The sequence below is a fragment of the Eulemur rufifrons genome, chromosome 6 (assembly GCF_041146395.1).
Source record: "Eulemur rufifrons isolate Redbay chromosome 6, OSU_ERuf_1, whole genome shotgun sequence".
In the NCBI taxonomy this organism is placed as follows: domain Eukaryota; kingdom Metazoa; phylum Chordata; class Mammalia; order Primates; family Lemuridae; genus Eulemur; species Eulemur rufifrons.
This window is the reverse complement of record NC_090988.1, coordinates 23595863-23615794: the sequence shown is the minus strand read 5'-3', so window position 1 is coordinate 23615794 and position 19932 is coordinate 23595863.

The following is a 19932-nucleotide window of genomic DNA, read 5'->3' as shown; positions in this document are numbered from 1 at the left end:
TCTTTTAATTTTTGCAACAACTCTGTGTGGTAGGAATGATCTATTTTTAGATGAGGAACTTCAGGCTCAGAGAAGTTAAGTGATTTTTTTTAAAGGGCATGCTAATCAACTAGTAAGTGGAGAAACAGGGAGTGGGCCCTGGTCTCTCTGACTTTAAATCCTTTTTCCTTTGCCATATTGAGCCCAGGAAATTCCTAAGCCACGGCCTCTTTCTCCCCACGCAGGGCTAGGTCGCAGCATTTCCTTCCAGTCCATCACCAAGGAGGAGGAGGGGTATTCAAAGGCAAGGACATTACTGGCCAGCGTCTGGGGTGAGGAAAGCTAGAGGCAACAGGAAGAGTCCTTCTGTTTCTGCCCTTTCTAAAGTGGACTGGAGAGAGTTCTAGGGCGTCTATTCATGAGAGACGCACCAGTCATTTCTCTTTCTCCTTGGCTTCTTCCAGGCCTCTGATTCTTGCTTCTATAAGGCAGGGGCCTAGGTTGGCATCCACTGCCCTGCCTCAGGGGGCCGGGGCTGGGTCTATATCCTTCAGGGATCTCATGGGGAGACGGCTGCCACTAGCAGGATTGATACACTCCTGAGTCCCTCGTCCAAAGTCATCCCAATCTTACCCCAGCTCCCTGAATATACCTGCACCCTCTGACAGTCAAGCTTCTTCCAAATTCTGAGTTTAATATTCTCCTCTTTCTATATAAGATGATTTCTTCTGAGAATTCAGAAAGGGGAGTTACAGGATGGGTTACTGTTTGTTGTTTTGTTTAACTGTGTTTGTTTTTGTGGAATTATTGAATGAGAGGAGGTTTTGTTTTTGTTTTTTGTTCTTTGGAGTTTTTTATTTTGTTTATTGGCCTCCTCGGAGGAGAATGTAATTTTTATGATCTCCGCAAAGCCAGGGAGTCATCGTATTTGGGCTTCTGATTAAGTAGCAATCTGAAAAACCTACTATCCATGCATAATTGACAAGTTGGTGACAAAATTAGCACAGTGCCATTCCTTTCCCCATGCTGTCCAGAGCCTCCTGTGGGTAGTGCTGTTCCCACGGCAGTACTCGCAGAAAACCCAGCAGAGAAGCACTTAACTCATGGCAACAGAAAGGATAATCCTTCTAGCCTGTGAAAACCATGGAGCCAGTCTCCCTCGGTGTAGAGCGAACCCAGGCCAGTGTATAACATTGAAAATGCCCCTCATTTATGTACCAATATATTGGATCATCTTAAAGAGGAAGATGTATTTTTCTCCAAAGGAAAGAGAATGTTCGAAAAGGAGGAGACAAATGGATTGTTCGTGGATAGGATTAGGGAAAAGAGAATGTAATCAGCATTTATTGAGGGGCTACTTTGCATCAGGCATTTTGCATATTTAAACAAGGTCATCCCCCAACAACAACCCTATGAGGACATATCACTCCTTTACTCATCAAATGGGTAATGAGCACCAACTATGTGTTGGGCTTCCATGGAAGGTACAGTCGTGAACAGAACCCACAAAGTTCCTGCTCTCTAGAAGCTTACCTTCTTGAAGATATATTAATAATGATATTGCTAATGTTTATTGAATAACCACATTTCAGGTTCTAGTCTATGTGCTTTACATGCAGTATATCATTAAATTATTTTAAAACCTCATGAGGGAGGGATGACTTTCAACCCCCAGTTTTTATAGGCACAGACAGGAGAATTAACTTGCCCCAGTCACATAGCTAATCGGCGACAGAACTGGTATTCCAACCTAACCCAAGGGGTCTGGTATCAGAGCTCATGCAAAGAACTTTATGTTTTTCTGCCTGTACAACATGAAGATGGTCCGGATGAAGAGGATGGAGCTCATATGGTCAGTGACTGGCCAAGGTGGGTCTTGAGTCCAGGTCTGTCTGACTTTAAAGCCCAAGTTCTTTCAACAGGCTTCTGACAGTGGTAGAAATACTGAAGTCATTGGAACCAGATCAGATGGAGTTGAAATTAGTTTTCATCTACATCAGTAGAGTTCTTCTCTAAAGTTAACAAAGAACACCACACAATTTAAGGAAGACTTATTCTATAGCAAAATGTTTTAAAACTGCATGGCATTATAATAATGTATCCTTGCCCCTCCCTCTCCCCCTCTCTCCTTTCCTTCCTTCCTTCCTCCCTCTCCCTTCCTTTCAAGAACAATACATTGCCTTCTTTTCAACTATCATGGAGAGTGCTAGGTGCTACATTCATAACAAGGATTAAAAATTTCTTTAGATACTTTGTTTTTGGTTATCAAGTGTTGGGTAAGCAGAAGATAAAGTCTTTTCACTATTCAGTGATTTAGTCAATATGTATTAAGTTTGACATATTTTCTAAGACATTCAGACAGATAATACTGTTTTCTCCAACAGCGGTTATTTTTAAATCGGCAAATGTTACTTCTGCCTTTCTTCTGCTATCTCTTGGATGTTTTAGAATGTGCACAAGTCAGCAAAACTTGGACTGCTTTTCTTTTTCCTTCTCAGAGAGGTTTTATCCCAGAGGGCAGGGGGCTGGGCATTCCAGGGCTAAGATTTCTGAGTTAGTGTGTGTTTCTTCAGCTGGTCCCGTCTCTGATGAGCGCGGAGCAGCAGAATGCCCGGCCTGAATCAAGTATCCACTGTGTTTTAGCTCTTATGGTATTTCCCACGCTCAAATAGACTAACAACTGCAGAGAGTCTTTCAACCAGCATGTGGGATGAATTGGAAAAGACATGAAGACAAAGGATGCATCTACTCTATGAACCTGTATTTATCGAGAGTCAGTGAGAGGCACTGCTTATAGGGCATTGTCTCATAGACAAGGAAACAGCTCTGTTGTGGAACTAACTGACAATCCTGCAGAAGAGAAAAGCCATGAACACGTAATGTCGTGTGAGAACACTAGGAGGCCTTGGTTAGCGTACCCCCACTTGCTCTTCTAGCACTTCTGGGAAGATAGGGAAGAGCGTGAGGAGTCCCATCACAGACTTGCATTGACAAGTTTAATAAACATAAAACAACTTCAGTCCCACAGCTGGTACATATGACTTCCCAGATCTGTGAGGATTTATTGCCTTGCTCAGGATGGCTACAGATCTGGAAAGTTCTTCTACTCTTGAGCCTGTCCCTGAGGTGTGCCCTTCTGAGGTCTTTGCTGTGATTCACGCCTCCCTCTGGAAACCTACAGCCACTCAGAGTGGCCATCTGTCTGAGCCACTTGTCACAGGCCACATCGTCTGCCCGCAAATTCTACAGACCAGGCAATGAGGACAAGTTGGCCTCACTTCAGGAGGATCAAAATAAAATTGCAAAAGTGGAATTTTATTTTATAACTTAAGTACCTTTCCTGGCTCTGACCCTTCCGATCTGCCTAGAGCAAAGAATTTATTTTATGCTATTTGTGTATCTTCAACCCAGTTGAGTGCATTTTATCCAGTCTAATTAGGTTATTGTTACCTCAGTCACTGTTTAGATTCCCAAAGACCATTTCATCTTTTTTTTCTCTGTCACTGTTTAGGTCAAAGCTCTCTCTGTCTGAGCTTTCTTTCCGCCTCCCCATTCTATGCTGCACAGAAGCCAATCCCCGTCTGTAGTAAAGCCAGGCAAAGACATCCTACGGCTGCTCGGGACTTGGTGACTGAATGTGGAACCTACAGGGGAGGGAGGAGTCAGAGGTGGCATTTTGACTTGGATCCCACGTGGCCTGGGAAATGATGTTTCCATTAATAAACCAAAGGCAGGCATGGTAGACACATGGAAGAGAAAAGGAACTAATTTATTAAATGAAAACATATGACATGTTCAGTTTGAGACATAGTGAGTTTGAAGTAGAACAGCAGATCTGAGGTTTAGAAAAAGACCAGGAATACAGATTCAGGTTCCTCTGCATAGAGGTGTTGGGGGATGCTGCTGGAGTTGGGTGTCTTTTGAGAGGAGATCGTTGGGAGAAGAAGAGAGAGTCAAGTGAACCCTAGGAGTAGTACCCCTGTCGGGGAGAGAAGAAAGGATTGGAGAGACTGGGATGCACTAGGGTTGCACTCAGTCACTGAAGATGGGGGGAGGAGAATTTCAGAATGTCCAGACCATTGTAAAAGTGGACATTGTGCTGTGAATTCAGCAGAAGAATAAAGAATGTGCTACAAAATCCACATAAATGAACAACAGGAAAGAGGGTTTCTGACCTATACTGTAACCAGTAAAGGTCATAAACAAAGTGAACCTAAAGTATAACCATGCAGAAGGAAACAAAGAGTGACACAAGTTCACAGGCCTGCCATCAAGGCTTGGGGAGATGGTCCACATGCCTCGAACACAGCCATGAATGTCACCTTGTTCTGAAGAGCCACAGCTCAAGGACAGGGCAAGATAGATGACCAGAGAGAAAATTTACCCTGACGTATAAACACAAATCCCAAGGCTGAAGTTTCATAGAGAGCAATTAGAGACAGTAAAAATAGCCTATAATGCAGAGGTATGACTGACGTGGGAGCATTCTATGGAAAGCCTGGTTAGAAGAAGCACAGAGATGATGATTTCCTAATGCAACCTACAGATCTGGCACACTAGAAGATACCTTGAATGGTAGGCAGGAGGGTTTCAAACCTGTGGACCTCTGCTCCTACATTTAGTTTGATGAAAATTAGGACATGAATATTTCACCTTTTAGAAGACATAGAAATAAGTTGAAGCTACTATTAGTCTGGGTTTAACTCCTACTGACAAAGCACTCACTGACTGGCCAACCTCCCTTCAACAATTACCTCCTGTCCCATCTCAGCCCTTGCAGTTTAAGCATCCTAGCCTTAGTAAGAGCTGACCTTGGGATGTTTTCTGGAATGATCCACAAGGAAACACACTCATTTTCTGTAGGACTTAGAGCCCTGTGGATCACCACCTAAGGGGAACCTTCCTAGGAATGAATCCAACATTAGAAAGCAGAACTGAGAGATGAAGGCATCTTTCTGATCACCTCATTTGAACATGTTAACTAAGACTTCACTTTATGAAGCATAAAGTAGCTAGAATTTTTCAATAAAGTGAGACAATAAATAATCTTTTTTGTCTGTTTTGTCTTTTTTTGTTTTGCTGAGGTTGGTTTGAATGGTCATTCCTATAATTTGTAACTGAGTAAGACCTAAGTATTATGGCTTTTTACTTGGTCTTCCCAATTTTAATTTTCTAGCACATCTTCTGCTACAAGGTTGACAGTGATTTCTTTCTAAACCATAAATGTGACAATTTCAGTAACTACTGAATTAAGTTCAGACTTCCATAGATGTTATATAAAGTCTGTTATCATCTGGTCTCAGACTCCTCATCTCTTGCCAGTTCCTTCCACCTCTCTTAAATTCTAGTTTAAATGACTTTGCTCTTTCATTTTGGAAAGCTCTATTTGTGTTTTTCAAACTCATCTGTTTCATTATGCTATTCTGACCTTTCATTTTAATAGTTTGTTTTAGCCCCTAGTTTGTAATTTTGTATTGTGAGCTCATCTTCTGCAGGGGTGTTTTTCTCTGTGGGATCCCATATAAGATAGGTGGTAGACTCTTCCTTCAGAATGGTTGTATGTTAGTTTCTGCCAGTATTTTGGGGACTCATTGGCCTAGGACAAGATTTTATGCTAACTTCTTTGCTTGGAATTATTGCACACTGTGGGTAATTATAAGTTTGGATTGCACCTATTCATGGGTTCTTTTGGGGATGACTATTTTCCACCCATACACAGTCTTGGTGGGCTGAAAGTTTTCTTTTTGATTCCTAGGCTGATAGGTAGAATTTTATTAGTTACCTTTTTTATGGTCAGGAAAGCCCATTGAAGCTCTGGTTTTATGAAAGTGTTTCTGTTTAAGACCTTCCCCCCTTGGATAGGCCCAAGACCATGTTCCCTGTTCCTTCATAGGCATTAAAGCCCTAGAGTTTGGGTTACAGGGCCAATAATGTTCATCTGATACCCCTACAGCTATGTCAGTATCAGAGCCTCTTGATTCTCCAGCTCTGAGCTTCTTCTTCATTTTTGGCATCTGGAATTCTCTTCTCTTTTTAAAAATATGACTACTTATTTGAGGATTTTTTTTCTGGAGTTTGTATATTTAGCTATTAGTCAAATTGTTTGTAGCTGGAAGAAGGTTCTTTCATGTAAGCTCTTTTTACCCTATTCCACATCTTTAGCCAGGCTGTGTTGCTCATCATTTCCCTGGTGTGCTATTTACACTGTTCATTCACTCATTCCACATATGTTTCTGGTGTGTGTAGTTTGTGCCATGCATCCTTCTAGGTGCTTGGGTTGCAACAATGAAAAAAAATAGAAAAAGATTTCTAAGCTCATGAAACTTACCTTCAGGCAGAAGGAAATAGAAATAAGTAATAAAATAATAAGTAAATGATATAGAGGTTTGGAAGATAGTGAGTGATATAGGGGAAAAAGGAGAGAGAAAGTAGAGCAGGGTAAGGGGTATCCAGGCTGGAGGTGGGAACAGGTTGAACTATTACGTAGAGGGGCCAGAGTAGATCCATTGAGAAGGTATTTTTGAGGTAATTGTGATAAGAATTGAGTGACAACTTGAAAGGAATGACCTTCTGCCTATCATATATATCATTGATTCTGTTGGAACCAAGGTGATAGCCCTAGGAGAATCTGTGTGAATGTGTTGTAGAACTGGCAGGACTCAGTGATGAAGAAACATGGACAATCTAGAGTGCATGGTAGGTGACTAATTGATGCTGCTATCATTAAGTGAGATAGGAGATGTAGCAAAACAATAAACTTCTAAGGAAAAGGTAAGTTCCTCTTCCTCAGTTCTTCAGGGGAAGCAAAGCTTGTCCTTTTTTAGGTCAAAAGGAAATTCCTTAGGCATTCATATAAGGAACAATAACTTATGTGTGGGACATGTCTTCAATCATATTTTTCTAATCAATGCATAGTAGGGTTTTTTTAGTGGATTATTTCTTGGGTAAGCTGAGACTATAATAGAAAATGAATGTCTATGAATGTAATTTTGCAGGGGTCCAAAACCATGTCATTTAAGTAATTAGCTTTTGCCTACCTCTCGTGATCTATAGATAAATTTGAGAGTACTTAGGCTTTAGGCCAGGACGTATAGACTGATTTCAATTATGTCAATTAATGTTGCTTTGATTTCCTTCCATTCTTCCTTCACCATCATTCCACTCCACACTGAGTTGTCTCTCTGGAGCCTCATTAACTAAGTATTGTCCGTATTCACATAGCAACCTTCAAGTGTTTGAAGACCGTTACCATAATTCTCCCAAGTCTCTTCTTCTCCTGTGTAAATGATCCTAGTTCTTTCAACTGTTCTTCATGTGAACCATGGCATGTTTTTCAGAGCCCCCCTCAGCTCCACCACATAGGCCACCGTCTTGTAAAGACATTCCATTGCGTCCGTGTCTGTCTTAAATCCTCAGATGTGGTCTGACAGCACAGAATACAGTGATTGTATTGCTATTAATGCAGCCCAAGTTTCTATTAATGTTTCAATGAACATCAATGTATCATTTTCACATGGACAACTACCACACCTGTTTCTGCCATTCTATTAATAGTGAAGAAGTTTAGAACCAAGGACAATACCCTTTAACCCACTACTAGAGACCTTCAAACATTCTTTGGATGTGGTTGTTCAATAAACAATGCACATTCCAAACCTCCCTATTATCCAAATCGCATTTCTCCATCTGAATCAAGAAGCACTATATTTATGTCATTCCCTCAATCTATTGGAATCTTTTCAATAACACAAATAGGACAGTTTTGTGAGACTCATTCTTGATAATTCATGCTGATTTTATGGAATAATCCTTTCTTTTCTAAAGGTTCACACGCCACATATTTTAAAATTTACTCTAGAATTTGATTCAAATTGAGATCATATTGAGAGATCTATAGTTTATGGAATTGAGTTATTCTCTCTTTCTGAATTCTGAAATATTTTTCCATGTTTTACTGCTGTCCATGACCACTGGTGTAGAAGGAAGGGCAATGCGCTGGCAGCCAAGAGATCAGTTTGGGACCAGATTTTCTCCTAGCTAGCTGTACAACTTTGGGAAAGTTGCCTGACTCATTTATGAAAATTAAGGGCTTGGACTATGGCCTCTAAGAGTGCTTCCTGCTCAGTCTCTTTAACCCTTTTGCTACCACACTACCTATATTCTTCTGTCTTCAACATACAGTCTTAGAGTAAATTGCTTCCCCTTGCTAAGAACAGATATGCCACCCCAAAAGGCAGTTAAATATCCAGGTTTATTGGGTTCCTTTTGTTCTTTTATATCTCAATTCTTTATTGAGATATAATTCACATACCATAAAAATCACCCATGTAAAGTGTACCCTTCAATGATTTTTGACACAGTTATGGAGTTGTGCAATAACCACAATCTAAGTTTAGAACATTTCAACCCTTGTTCTTTATTGAACTTGAACATAGTTTACACAGGGGTCTATACATTCTGGATTGACAGACTAAAATTCAGTATTCAAAATGTCCTTTCATTTGTTTCTCTCATCCTAGGTTGTGTTGCCTCATTCAGAAGTACAGCTGGTACTTAGAACAACACTAGCTTGCTTATTATGAATGAAAGCATTTGGAAATACCTACCAACTTTTTTGTGGATCCGATAAACACTTATTCACTGTATTTTCTCAGGGTGGTAGAAATTACATGATTGTTGCAGTAGCCTAAAGAAATGGAATCTTGGTACCATGACTATTTTCCCTCATTCCTTGACGCAAAATACACTTAAGTCTCTCAATTTGTGAACAAATATATCTTGAACCTACCATGTACCAAGCTGTAGAGATTCAGGAGTGAATACAATAAGCCAAGTCAGCTGTTGCAGCACTTACAGTCTAGTGGAGGAAGACAGCAGGAAATGATGATTAGAACAATGTAATTTCAGATGGAGGTAAGCACTAGGAAGAAAGTTAAACAGGGTTGTGTAATGTCTAAGCAGTGTATACTTATAAAGTTCAGAAACATTGTCATATCCATTATCTCAGTCAGTATTTACAGCCTTTCTGTGAAATACAAGGGCATATTTTATTATAATTCCTATTTGACAGATAAGACACTGAGGTGCAGAAAGGTTGAGTGACTCAACCTCGTACAGCTAGTGACTGAGAGAGTAGGATTTTGTTCTGGTTGTCTCGTTCCAAGCCAGGAGGCTTTCCACCATGTTGTTCAGGAAATAGAAATGACTTTGCAAATTACAGTGTGTCTATCTCATGGAATATCATGTCATCATTACAAACGATAATTATAGAGACTGATGCTTGTGATATAACGTTAGGGGAAGATACAAAACAAAATTATATATATATAAAACATGTAAAAATAACGCTTGTGTGGATAAGGACAGGCAAGTGACACACAGGCATAAAAATAATGTCTGCATTATGGGTTTTTATTTTTCTAGTTTGTTTTTTTTTTTTTTTTTTTTTTTTTGAGACAGAGTCTCACTCTGTTGCCCAGGCTAGAGTGAGTGCCGTGGCATCAGTCTAGCTCACAGCAACCTCAAACTCCCGGGCTCAAGCGATCCTCCTATCTCAGCCTCCCGAGTAGCTGGGACTACAGGCATGCACCACCATGCCCGGCTAATTTTTTTCTCTATATATTTTTAGCTGTCCATATAATTTCTTTCTATTTTTAGTAGAGATGGGGTCTCGCTCTTGCTCAGGCTGGTCTCGAACTCCTGAGCTCAAACGATCCGCCCACCTCGGCCTCCCAGAGTGCTAGGATTACAGGCGTGAGCCACCACGCCCAGCCATCTAGTTTCTTAAATTTCAATTAAAATAATAATTTGTACCAAAAATAAAATTAAGACACTGGATGAAAATTACTTTGACAATTTGACTATGGCATGTACTAGTAAATTGTAGTTTCTATAAAGACTATGGACAAAATATGCATATATATGTATATATAGTTACCATAACAGTTGTAAGAGTAACAAAAAAACCTATTGAAAATGAAGTTCATAGAAGGCAAAGGACCAATTACTTGATCCTCAAAAGATGAGAGCTTATGAAAGGCTAGTCTCATAATGGAATAATTACCTGGGTCAGAAAGGAAACACTCAAGGGCTATATTCTCTCTTGAAAACAAGGGAATACAAATGGGAGAGCCTGTCTGTACATGGGCTATGCCTCTCTTTTGAGAAAGATGAAAGGCTAGAGGGTATCCAATCACTCTGGGTCCATAGAGCAAAAGACTTTCCACCTAAAGTCTCTCGACTGGCCTCACTGGCAAAACCATGAACACAAATAGATGGCATCACATTGAGTAATTTGAGGAGCTTTGGATACAGGAACAATTTTCAAAGGTAGGGCAGGGTGTAGGGAAACCTCACAGAGAGTGGATGGTGCAGTGGCCTGAGGCTAGTCATGAATGGGTGGTGCTATCACCCCAGGCTGAAGGGCCAGAAGCCTGTGGGGAGAGGGGAGATGTGAACTGTGTCCATCCCAGAAGGGAGATGGGGGATTAAATAACTTCCCTTCACATCCTTGTGAGCTGCCACTCTCTTACCTATGTTCCCTGATGGCTGAACTCAGCGCAAGCAGGACAAGCAAGCCTTTGGTGTAATCCTTGCAGCTCAGCCTTCTGGGCACAGAACAGGGTAGAGAAGGGTGGAGAGTGGATTGGGAGGAGCATAGAGAAGGCATTAGGAGGAAGTAGAGAAAGTGTCATCCTGGCTCCTCCCTTCCTCACAAACTCTGCCTCCCTTCCCAGTCCCACTTCCCGCTCTTAGGTACTCCATAGTGCAGAAGGAAAAGCAGGGTCAGCAAGGGTCTGGAGACCAGTACTCAAACTTCAAAACCTCCAAGTCCTTTATGATGTAAGGGACTTAACTTCTTTGAATCCGTGTGCTTCATGTGCTACTAAAGAGCACAGGCTCTGGAGCCGGACTACTTGAGTTCACATCTTGCCTCTGCAACTTACTATGTGATTCTGTGGCTTGTTTTTTTCACTTGTCATTCAATTCCACTTAAAAACAAAGAGCTTAAAGAGTATTCAACAAGTATTAGCAAATTTTTATCTCAAAATGGGGATTATAGTGCCTATGTCTTAGTTTTGTTATGAGAATTAAACTAAAACATATGAAATGGCTTCAAAGATAACAGAGCACTGTATAAGGACACCAACACCATAGGCTTCTACTTTCTCTTCTTCTATCCCTCTCTCTCTTTCCTCTCTTCTTTATCCGTTGAGCAAATAATTCTTGAGCCAGGCGCTATCCTGGGCACTGAGGGGCCAGTGGGGAACAAGTAGATAAGATCCTTGTGTTTTTGGAACTCACATCTAACATGGGGACCTGCAGATGGTAAGTAAACTTCCAAATCAATGAAAAAGGTAATGTCTAGTGGTGGTAGTGCCGTGAGGAACACAGAACAGAGAGCTGGGTTAGAGGGTGATAGTTGGCATGTGGATATGGAAAAGACTTAGTGTGGTCAGGAATGGTCTGCTGGCAGGGGAAATTTGAGTGACAAGAAAGCTTTCAGCATGGGAAGATTGGTGGTAGGGTATGTGTGGAAGGATCTTGGCCAAAAGAACAGAAGTTTGAAGGCTCTAACACAGGAGCAAGCTTGGTGTATTCAAGGAACAGGGAGAAGACTGGTGTGTTTGGAGCCGGGAAGGGATGAGGTTGGAGAGGTGGGCAGGAGTTGCAACTATAAGGTGATAGGTAAAAGTGTGTCATGATCTGAATTCATTTCTTAATCTTGTTTAGACACCATCAAGGAGGGTATGAGGATTAAGATGGTACAAGGAAGGCACCTAGCACTGGAAATGCCATAGCTGCTCTGAGAAAAGAGCCATTGCTGAGGGCTGAGACAACAGGGGAAATGCTGTCCAAGAAGGGGGCACTGGAGCTGGGCTTTGAAAAAGGGGAAAATGGCATAAGCAGACAGTTGGAGGCAGGACATCATCAGCAGGAGGTGAGGGGGCACTTGGACAGAGAGGTGGGAAAACATGGAATGTTTCTACAGGACAGAGAGTTAATCAGATCATCAGCATTGAGAGTAGGTGCTCGAAGGTGGTTCTCAGTTCCAGGGAGCAGATTTGCATGCCTCAGTTTTACAGACAGGCCCTCGCCCCATCTTCTTGCATCTGCACCATTGGGTATAGTGGTCACTAGGTTGGGTACTGAGACCTTAGGCTCTGGGAAAGAGTCCAGGCATGTGTCCACTGGGTCTTGACTTCTCTTGCATCCTCAGTTGATCCACTGAACACACCAGTCACCATCTAGAAAAAGACAAATCATCACACTTTCATTCAGTCAATGAGGATATTAGCTCATGTCGCATGGTGGAAAGAGCCTTGGAATTTAAACCTGGTTCTGTCTTTAATTTAGTTTTCTGACCGTTTGCAAACCACTTAATTTCTCTAAGTCACAGTTTCCCCATTTGTAAAGGGGAGACAACATTACCTGCTCCACAGGACTGTTGGAAGAACTCATTGACATAATGTATAAAAAGCTGTATTTCCATTCTGTCTGCCTCCACCCATCTGTGGCCATTGACTATCTATAAGTAGATTTTGAAGCTTTGGATATCCTGTGATTGTCAGTCAAAGCAGCAATGCCAGAGAACGTGAAGCATACAAGCATCTAAACGGGTTTCCTCTGGATTAAACCTAGCCAGCAAAATAAACTCCTCAGTCTGATATCCTTCCTGCAAGGTCAGATATCTAAAAGCAACATGCTTATTCTCCAAGGCAACCACAGATGATTGTATCAACAGAAGGGAGAGGGTCAGACAGTTTAAAATAGAAAACAAGGTCAAAAAGCTCTATTTGGCTAGTGACTAATGACCTTTCACAGACATTTTTAAAGCCCCAAGCGTAGGCTCATTTTCATAAACTCTGCTTCAGATGAAGTTTCTCTTGCCTGGGTAGCCAGGCTGAGTGTCCCTAAGAACTTATAGAATGATCAAATATGTGATCTTCCTAGAGCAAATATGCGATTTATTTAGATGGAATATTTCTAGTCTGTTAGCCTCTATTTGCATATTTGAGTGGATTCTCACTGCACAAAATGTTTCATTCTGACTCCAGCTCAGCGGGTTGCTAAGGTGAAAGTGTTCATGATTAATTCTGTTCATAACCACACCGGGAAAAAAGGGGGAGAAAAAGCCCTGGTGTATTGGCATTTTAAATGCTGTGACTTCGATCCAATTTAATTATTTCCTCCCCAAGGCTTTAAATTGAGGAGCTTCAAAATCAGGAGTGGCTTCTCATGAACTTAATTACTTTCCCCTGGTAAAAGAGAATGCGTTTAGACACAAAGGGCTCTAAAGTGAAGGCAACATGAGGAGAGAGAGAACAAAGCACTGAACAGGCATCTGGAGCCCTGGCTTCTAGGTCCAGTCCTGTGACTACCAACCCATTGGGCTCTTCCTCAATGCCTCAGTCTCTTCATTATTAAAAAGTAGGACAGATAATCTTTAAAACCTTTTCCATTCCTACAAGGTTATGTTATACCATTGTGGCAATGATATTCAGCGATCATCACTCTCACGCAGTATCATAAATCTTTCAGTGTTCTGCAGTGCTAGAACAACCCGCTGCTTTGGTGCAGTCACAACTTATTGACCATGACCTTGGGGAATTGACCTCCCTGAGCTTTGCTTTCCTCACCTGGATAGTAGGAATAATTATGTACTCCTGCAGCTACCTCTCAGAACTGTCATGAGGATTGAAAATCAAAATAAGGTAGTGTATGCAAAACAGCTACACTATGGAGCAGCGTAAAGCGGTTGGGATGCTGAGACCCTCTTGATAGGAGTGTGAAGATAGGGCTGGGGTGGAGGTAGAAGGGGTATTTGGTGGGTTCCCAAAAATGTGAGGCAAAATGGCAAATGCTGCTTTGTCTGCTGGAAGCTGTAAGGGCTAAGTGGAGGTCTCCATGAGGCTGACTCTTGTTCCCAGCTTTGTACACCAGGAGCATCTGGGCTCTGCCCAGAGCAGAGAAGACTCTACCCTGCATTGCTGTGCACAGTGAAGGTGGCCCGGCGTGTGTCGCAGGGGGACTATATTACCAAACGGCCCTTGCCACCCTGACAGCCACACAGAAGATTCAAGGTAGCTTCCACAGAACTAATGCTGTTAAAATGTCCATACTACCCAAAGCAATCTACAGATCTGATGAAATCCCTATCAAAATTCTTCACAGAAATAGAAATAAACATCCTAAAAATTTATATGGACCCATTAAAGACCTCAAATAGCCAAAACAATTCTGATCTAAGAAAACCCCAATAAAACAAAAAGAAAACAACAAACAAACAAAAAAAACCCCACAAACCTGGAGACATCATACTACTGGATTTCAAAATATATTACAAAGTACATTACAAAATATATGTTATGCCATGTATTTTTGCATAAAAAAGACACATCAACTAATAGAAAAAGATAGCACAGAAATAATCTCACACACCTATGGTTAATTGACTTTTTACAAAGGTGCCAAGAACACACAATGGGGAAAAGGACACTGTCTTTAATAAATGGTGTTGGGAAAACTGGATATCCACATGTGGAAAAGTGAAAATGAATCCTTATCTCACCTGCTATACACATGAGTCAATTCAAAATAGATTAAATACTTAAATGTAAGACCTGATACAATAAAAGTACTACAAGAAAACATAGGGGAAAATCTCCAAGACATTAGTCTAGGCTGTGATTTCTTGGATATGACCCCAAAAGCACAGGCAATGTAAGCAATGGAATCAAATCAAACTAAAAAGCTTCTGTACAACAAAGGAAATAATTAATGAAGTGAAGAGACAACCTGAAGATTAGGAGAAAATATTTGCAAATTTGTTAATATGCATAAACCAGAGATTCTGAATTCAATATGTTGACTCAATAAATTGTTTGATTGCATAAAACCTAGACACAACAGTGAGCCATGCTAAGTGAAGTTCCTTGTTATAATGGCAAAAGAATTTAAAGACTTAGGAAGATTGCAGTGTTGCAATGGATTTGTCCAGTATGGCTCAGAAAATCACACCCTAACTATGTGTCCCCTGAGAGGATCCAGAAGACATCAGGAAATAACACCGGTTAGGGGAGCACTTGCATGTTTTAAAAGCAGTGTAATGACTGTTCTCTGTAGGCCAGGGATGCTGGCTTCTATTTTCCCTGTGATGTTCAAAGTGAAGTTATACACTGAGACTTAAGGAAGAAGATATATAACAAGCAATTTAGAGATATTAGAGATTTTCTGTAGTCACTACGGGGGAAAAAAAAGAAGGCTGGTTAGAAATATGTAGAAGTATTACTTGGCAACAATGGGAGCCTGGATGACATTGGAAAATATGAAATGTTGGTGGCACAAATCCCCTTGGCCTGTATGCACATGTGTGCACATGTGTGTGTATTTTCCTAGTAGCGGTCAGCAGTCCAGTTAGAAGAACTGAGAATGAGACAGGTTAGATTGGTCTGTGGTTGACACTTTCCTAAATATGCATGAGAAAATAACAAGGGCATAGGGAGTTTGTGACATTGAGAGAGGGTAGTTCAGGTATTGTGCCATGAGGAATAGGTTGGAATAGGAGGTCAGGAACCAGGAGAGGGCAACTGAAAGGAAGAAGAAGGGTTAAAGGATTAGATACTTTGATGAGGTTGAAAATGGATGATTAGGTGGGATAATAGAGCTGGAGAGACTGGCTAGATAGTCATCAAACCTGTTTATTCTTTCTTTTAGATGACAGATAGATTACTTTTTCCTGTCTTTGTTGTGAATATGGGTCTGAGTTCTGGCCAGTGGATGATGACTGGAAGTGTTGTGTGCCAATTCCAGGCTTGACCCATAAAAACTCCCACGTGTGACCCTCCACGCCCTTTCCCTTCTTTGGCTACCTTGGAAGCCACATGCTGAAGATGGTGGAGTCACAAGACAGAAGGAACCTGCATCTTTGAATTGCTGCTTGGATAAGAGCTGCCCACTAGTCAGGAGTACCCATTTTAGATTTTAAGAGGTTGAGAAATAAATTTATATATGGTAAGGCACAGAGATTTTGTGTCGGTTGCAGTAGATAGTGTTCCCTAACTAATAAAGTTGTTCACGCAGAATGGAAGGAAAATTGTGAGTCTCAAGTAGGATATTCTAGAGATGACACCATTTTTGTTGATAAAAAATGTCCAGGGGGTAGCTGTGTAGCTGAAGTGGAAAGATGGATGTCACTAAAGTGGAAGAGACCAAGAATCTGGGAGTTAGGGTGCTGGATGTCAACATAGACATTAGTGTCATCCCACGTGATGACAGGAGCTAAGGAGAGGAGTAAGCTATGAATGAGAATAATCTCATACCAGCCAGTATTTATTGGGTGCTAACTATGTATGGTATACTATGCCGATATTTGCCTTCAATATCTCCTGTAATCTTTACAACTATTGAACATCATAGCTGTTGCTATTAACCTCTTTCGCAAACAGGGAACTTGAACCTTGAAGATACTGGATGACTTGTGCAAGATTTCCCAGCTTAATGTGAACTCAGTTTATTTGACCTCCAACTCCATACTCTTAAGTACCACATAATAGTTTACCTGAATAACATGGATTTATGTCATAGCCCAAGATGGTCCAAAATATAAGAGCAAAAATCCCTGGGTCAAATAGTATAGTAATGTGAAGAGCCCTAAACAATGTGTGTAGATTAATTTTTCTACATTGTAAGTGCATTGGTGCAGACTCCAGAGTCTAAGCCATGGTAGTCTCTTGCTTCTATAGAAGCAAGTATTGTGATTTTTTTTTTTTTTTTAGTATTTTACTTAGGATTTTCATTGAATTTCTTTGAATAATCACATCATCTGGTCATTTGGGCCTCACAACACTAAGGAGTGAGCAGAGTCAGAGAGATGAAGTGACTCACACCAAGCCCAGATCAACGAGGTGAGGTCTTCTGATCTCTGCTCTGTACTTCTTCTGTGTGTGAATTAGCTCAGAGGTTTCCTCTTTTTTTTTTTAAGCTATGGAAGCCTTCATTAAGAACATATTCAGAAAGTGAATATGTATAATGGATAAAAGCAATTTTGTTGTTATCTTCTATAGTTGTCTATATGCCCATAGTATTTCATGACAGTAAAAGCTGTTCTGCTTGGGTGAACAAGATGAGAGAGAAACACCTGCCCCCCTCCGTCGATGGCCCCACAGCTCTCCCACCCCAACCTCCTAGGGCCCTGTGGAGCACCATCTGGCACTATATGTGGCCTTTAGTTTTCTAGCAACCAATGCAAAGAGGAAATCACGACTGTCTACAAGAATAAAATCAATTCATTGATCAAGAGAAGTGCAATAGAAGGCTATTCTGAACGTTCTGAATACTAGTCCTTTAGAACTATATATTTTTCTTAAAATATATATAAAAATAAGTAAATACACAATATAATGTGTATATAGAAATATTTATTTCCCAGAAATTATATTCTAAAGTGTATATTCCAGAGAAATTATTTTATATGCACTACAAGAATGTTGAGCCTCATTGTTCTCAATAATTCCTAAAAGGAGATTATCAAATATCTCCCAAATGTGCAATGGATAAATAAATTAGGGTACTTGGACACACTGGAATAATATACAGCAATAAAAATGAACAAACTATAGCTATGTTCAGGAACACTGAATCTTACATAATGATATTGAACAAATAAACAGACACTAAAGAATATATATTGTGATTCCACATATATTTATTATATTTATTATATTATATAATATAATATTATATAATATATTTATTATATAATATAATATAATATTATATTATATTTATTATATTCCACATATATATTACTTTCAGGGGACAGGGAGAAGATTGAGAAGGAACGGGGGTCCTTGACTTGGGAGAGGCTTCAAAGGCAGCTCACTTGCCAAACTGTGTACTTTTTATTTTATGCACTTTTCAGTAAATTATACTCCCCAATAAAAAATTTTTGATTGACACACACACACACACACACATACAGCTACATCTAAGGAGAGAAATCTTTGGCAAATTATCCTACAAAAGATAGGGTGTACTGTAATGAATATCAAATACTGATCAATATCAACTTCCTATTAAGCATGACATGTTCTTCCCTTGGAGCGATTTCTTGCAGCGATCCTGCTGGCACTACACCAGTGCACTCTCTCTTTTGGCTTGTTTGGTTTAAGTTAAGATTTGATTTCAGAAAACCTAGAGGAAGAGAGTGGCCAGATGAATTCTCCATAGGAATTCTCTCTCTTACCTGAGCTTTCGAAAGGTTTCCTGACAGTGAGTTCAAGATTAGCTCTCCTTACATGTCCCTGGAGTGGACCTGTTCTCAGTTGCCAGGCATGAGAGAGGATCATCTGGTTCCTCTGAAAATTGAGGCATCATAAAGGAACACATGCCTGACTAGAAGGTCATTTCTGGTTTTGAATGAAGAGAGCTGAGAAGATACCTGCAACCAGGGCCAAGATTTTACTCAGGAGGTAATTATGAGTCTGCTGCAATTCATGAGAAAATGGAAAGCTGAGATTCCACATTCTTTGCTGTAAAGCATGGCTGTGATAATTTGAGCCTAGACAAAAACATCTATAGAGGGTCTACACTTGGGAAATTTAGCTTCCTGGGATACTTTTCAAGATAAAGTAGATGTGAAATGTCCATCTACATATACCAATGCTGCTAGAAGTTATTAATTCTATTAGGCATCTTCCTAAAATGACAGCTTTGATTTCAGCATAGTTGATTCAAACCCTCTCTCAGTGGTAGTAATTAAATGTTAGGGTCAATTGTCTATTAAAACCATTGGTAGGGCATCATGGTAAAGCCACATCATCTGCATCTAAGAGAATCCTTAACTTTCTGTTTTTTGTTGCAGGTATATGTGCATCCAGCTCAGCAAAAAGAGTATCAGGTCGTTGGTGGAAAAATTTTAAAAAATGAGGGAAAACAGACTATATCTTTCTTTTATTCTGTTAGAAATTACTATCTGATCTGTCAAATGAATTTTCCTGCTATCTATTGGTCTCAAGGGTGTAGATTGGTGTGACTTTATTATGTGCATCCATAATCGGGAGTATAAATAGCCAATAGTGTATAGGCAATGCAGGCATCTTAGTCCATAATTGGGTTCTAGCTACAGAATCATCTTTAGCCCTTGAAACATATGTCCACACAGAGCACATACTACATAGTATTTCAGGCTTTTGCAGTGGTAACCATGCTTAAAGTCACCTCCCTGGAGAACACAGCTCAATCCTTCTACAGTTCTAAAATATCTGCTTCATCAAAGTCCACCAGGAAGTTTTCTCTGAATCCTTTAGTTTCTTTTACCTCTGAATACTTTTTTTCTCATCTGTCTACTCCACTGTTGTATATGGAGTCAATTCTGCATATGCCAAACACTGAGAAGAGGCAAGAAGCCATAACTGGACAAAGCCCTCCTGGTTCTAGTATTCACCCAGATATTTTTCTGCTTCCCAATTTAACTTTAGTTCTCAAGTCTCATTTCTGTGGATATTTGGTATTTGGCCTATGCTCCAGTTCCTGACATCTATCTTGGGCCCTCCTCTTTGTCATAGTTGGTATAGACTGACTTCTCTGGCTTACCAACCTGGGGCCTTCCACCCAACTAATCTTTGCACATCTTCCTGGTTTTAACACTTCATCTATGCTCCTGTGACCAGCAGTGGTCCTGTGGTTACCCACATCACCAAGCCACTCCCACACCACTCCTTCAGGGGAGAATAGTCACACCCAGACATCTAGGGTAGCTCTGACCACTGTGTTGTAAATATTTGGTCTCTGCAGCTTTAGAAGACCATGAGATCCAAGGGAAGCCATTATCACATTAATCTTTGCATCTTCTAGCACAATCCATGCATGGCATGGTATTAAGCTCATTTTGTAAACAATTCTGGTCACTAGGGGAAGGGGGCATGAAGAAGTTATATATATTATATTATC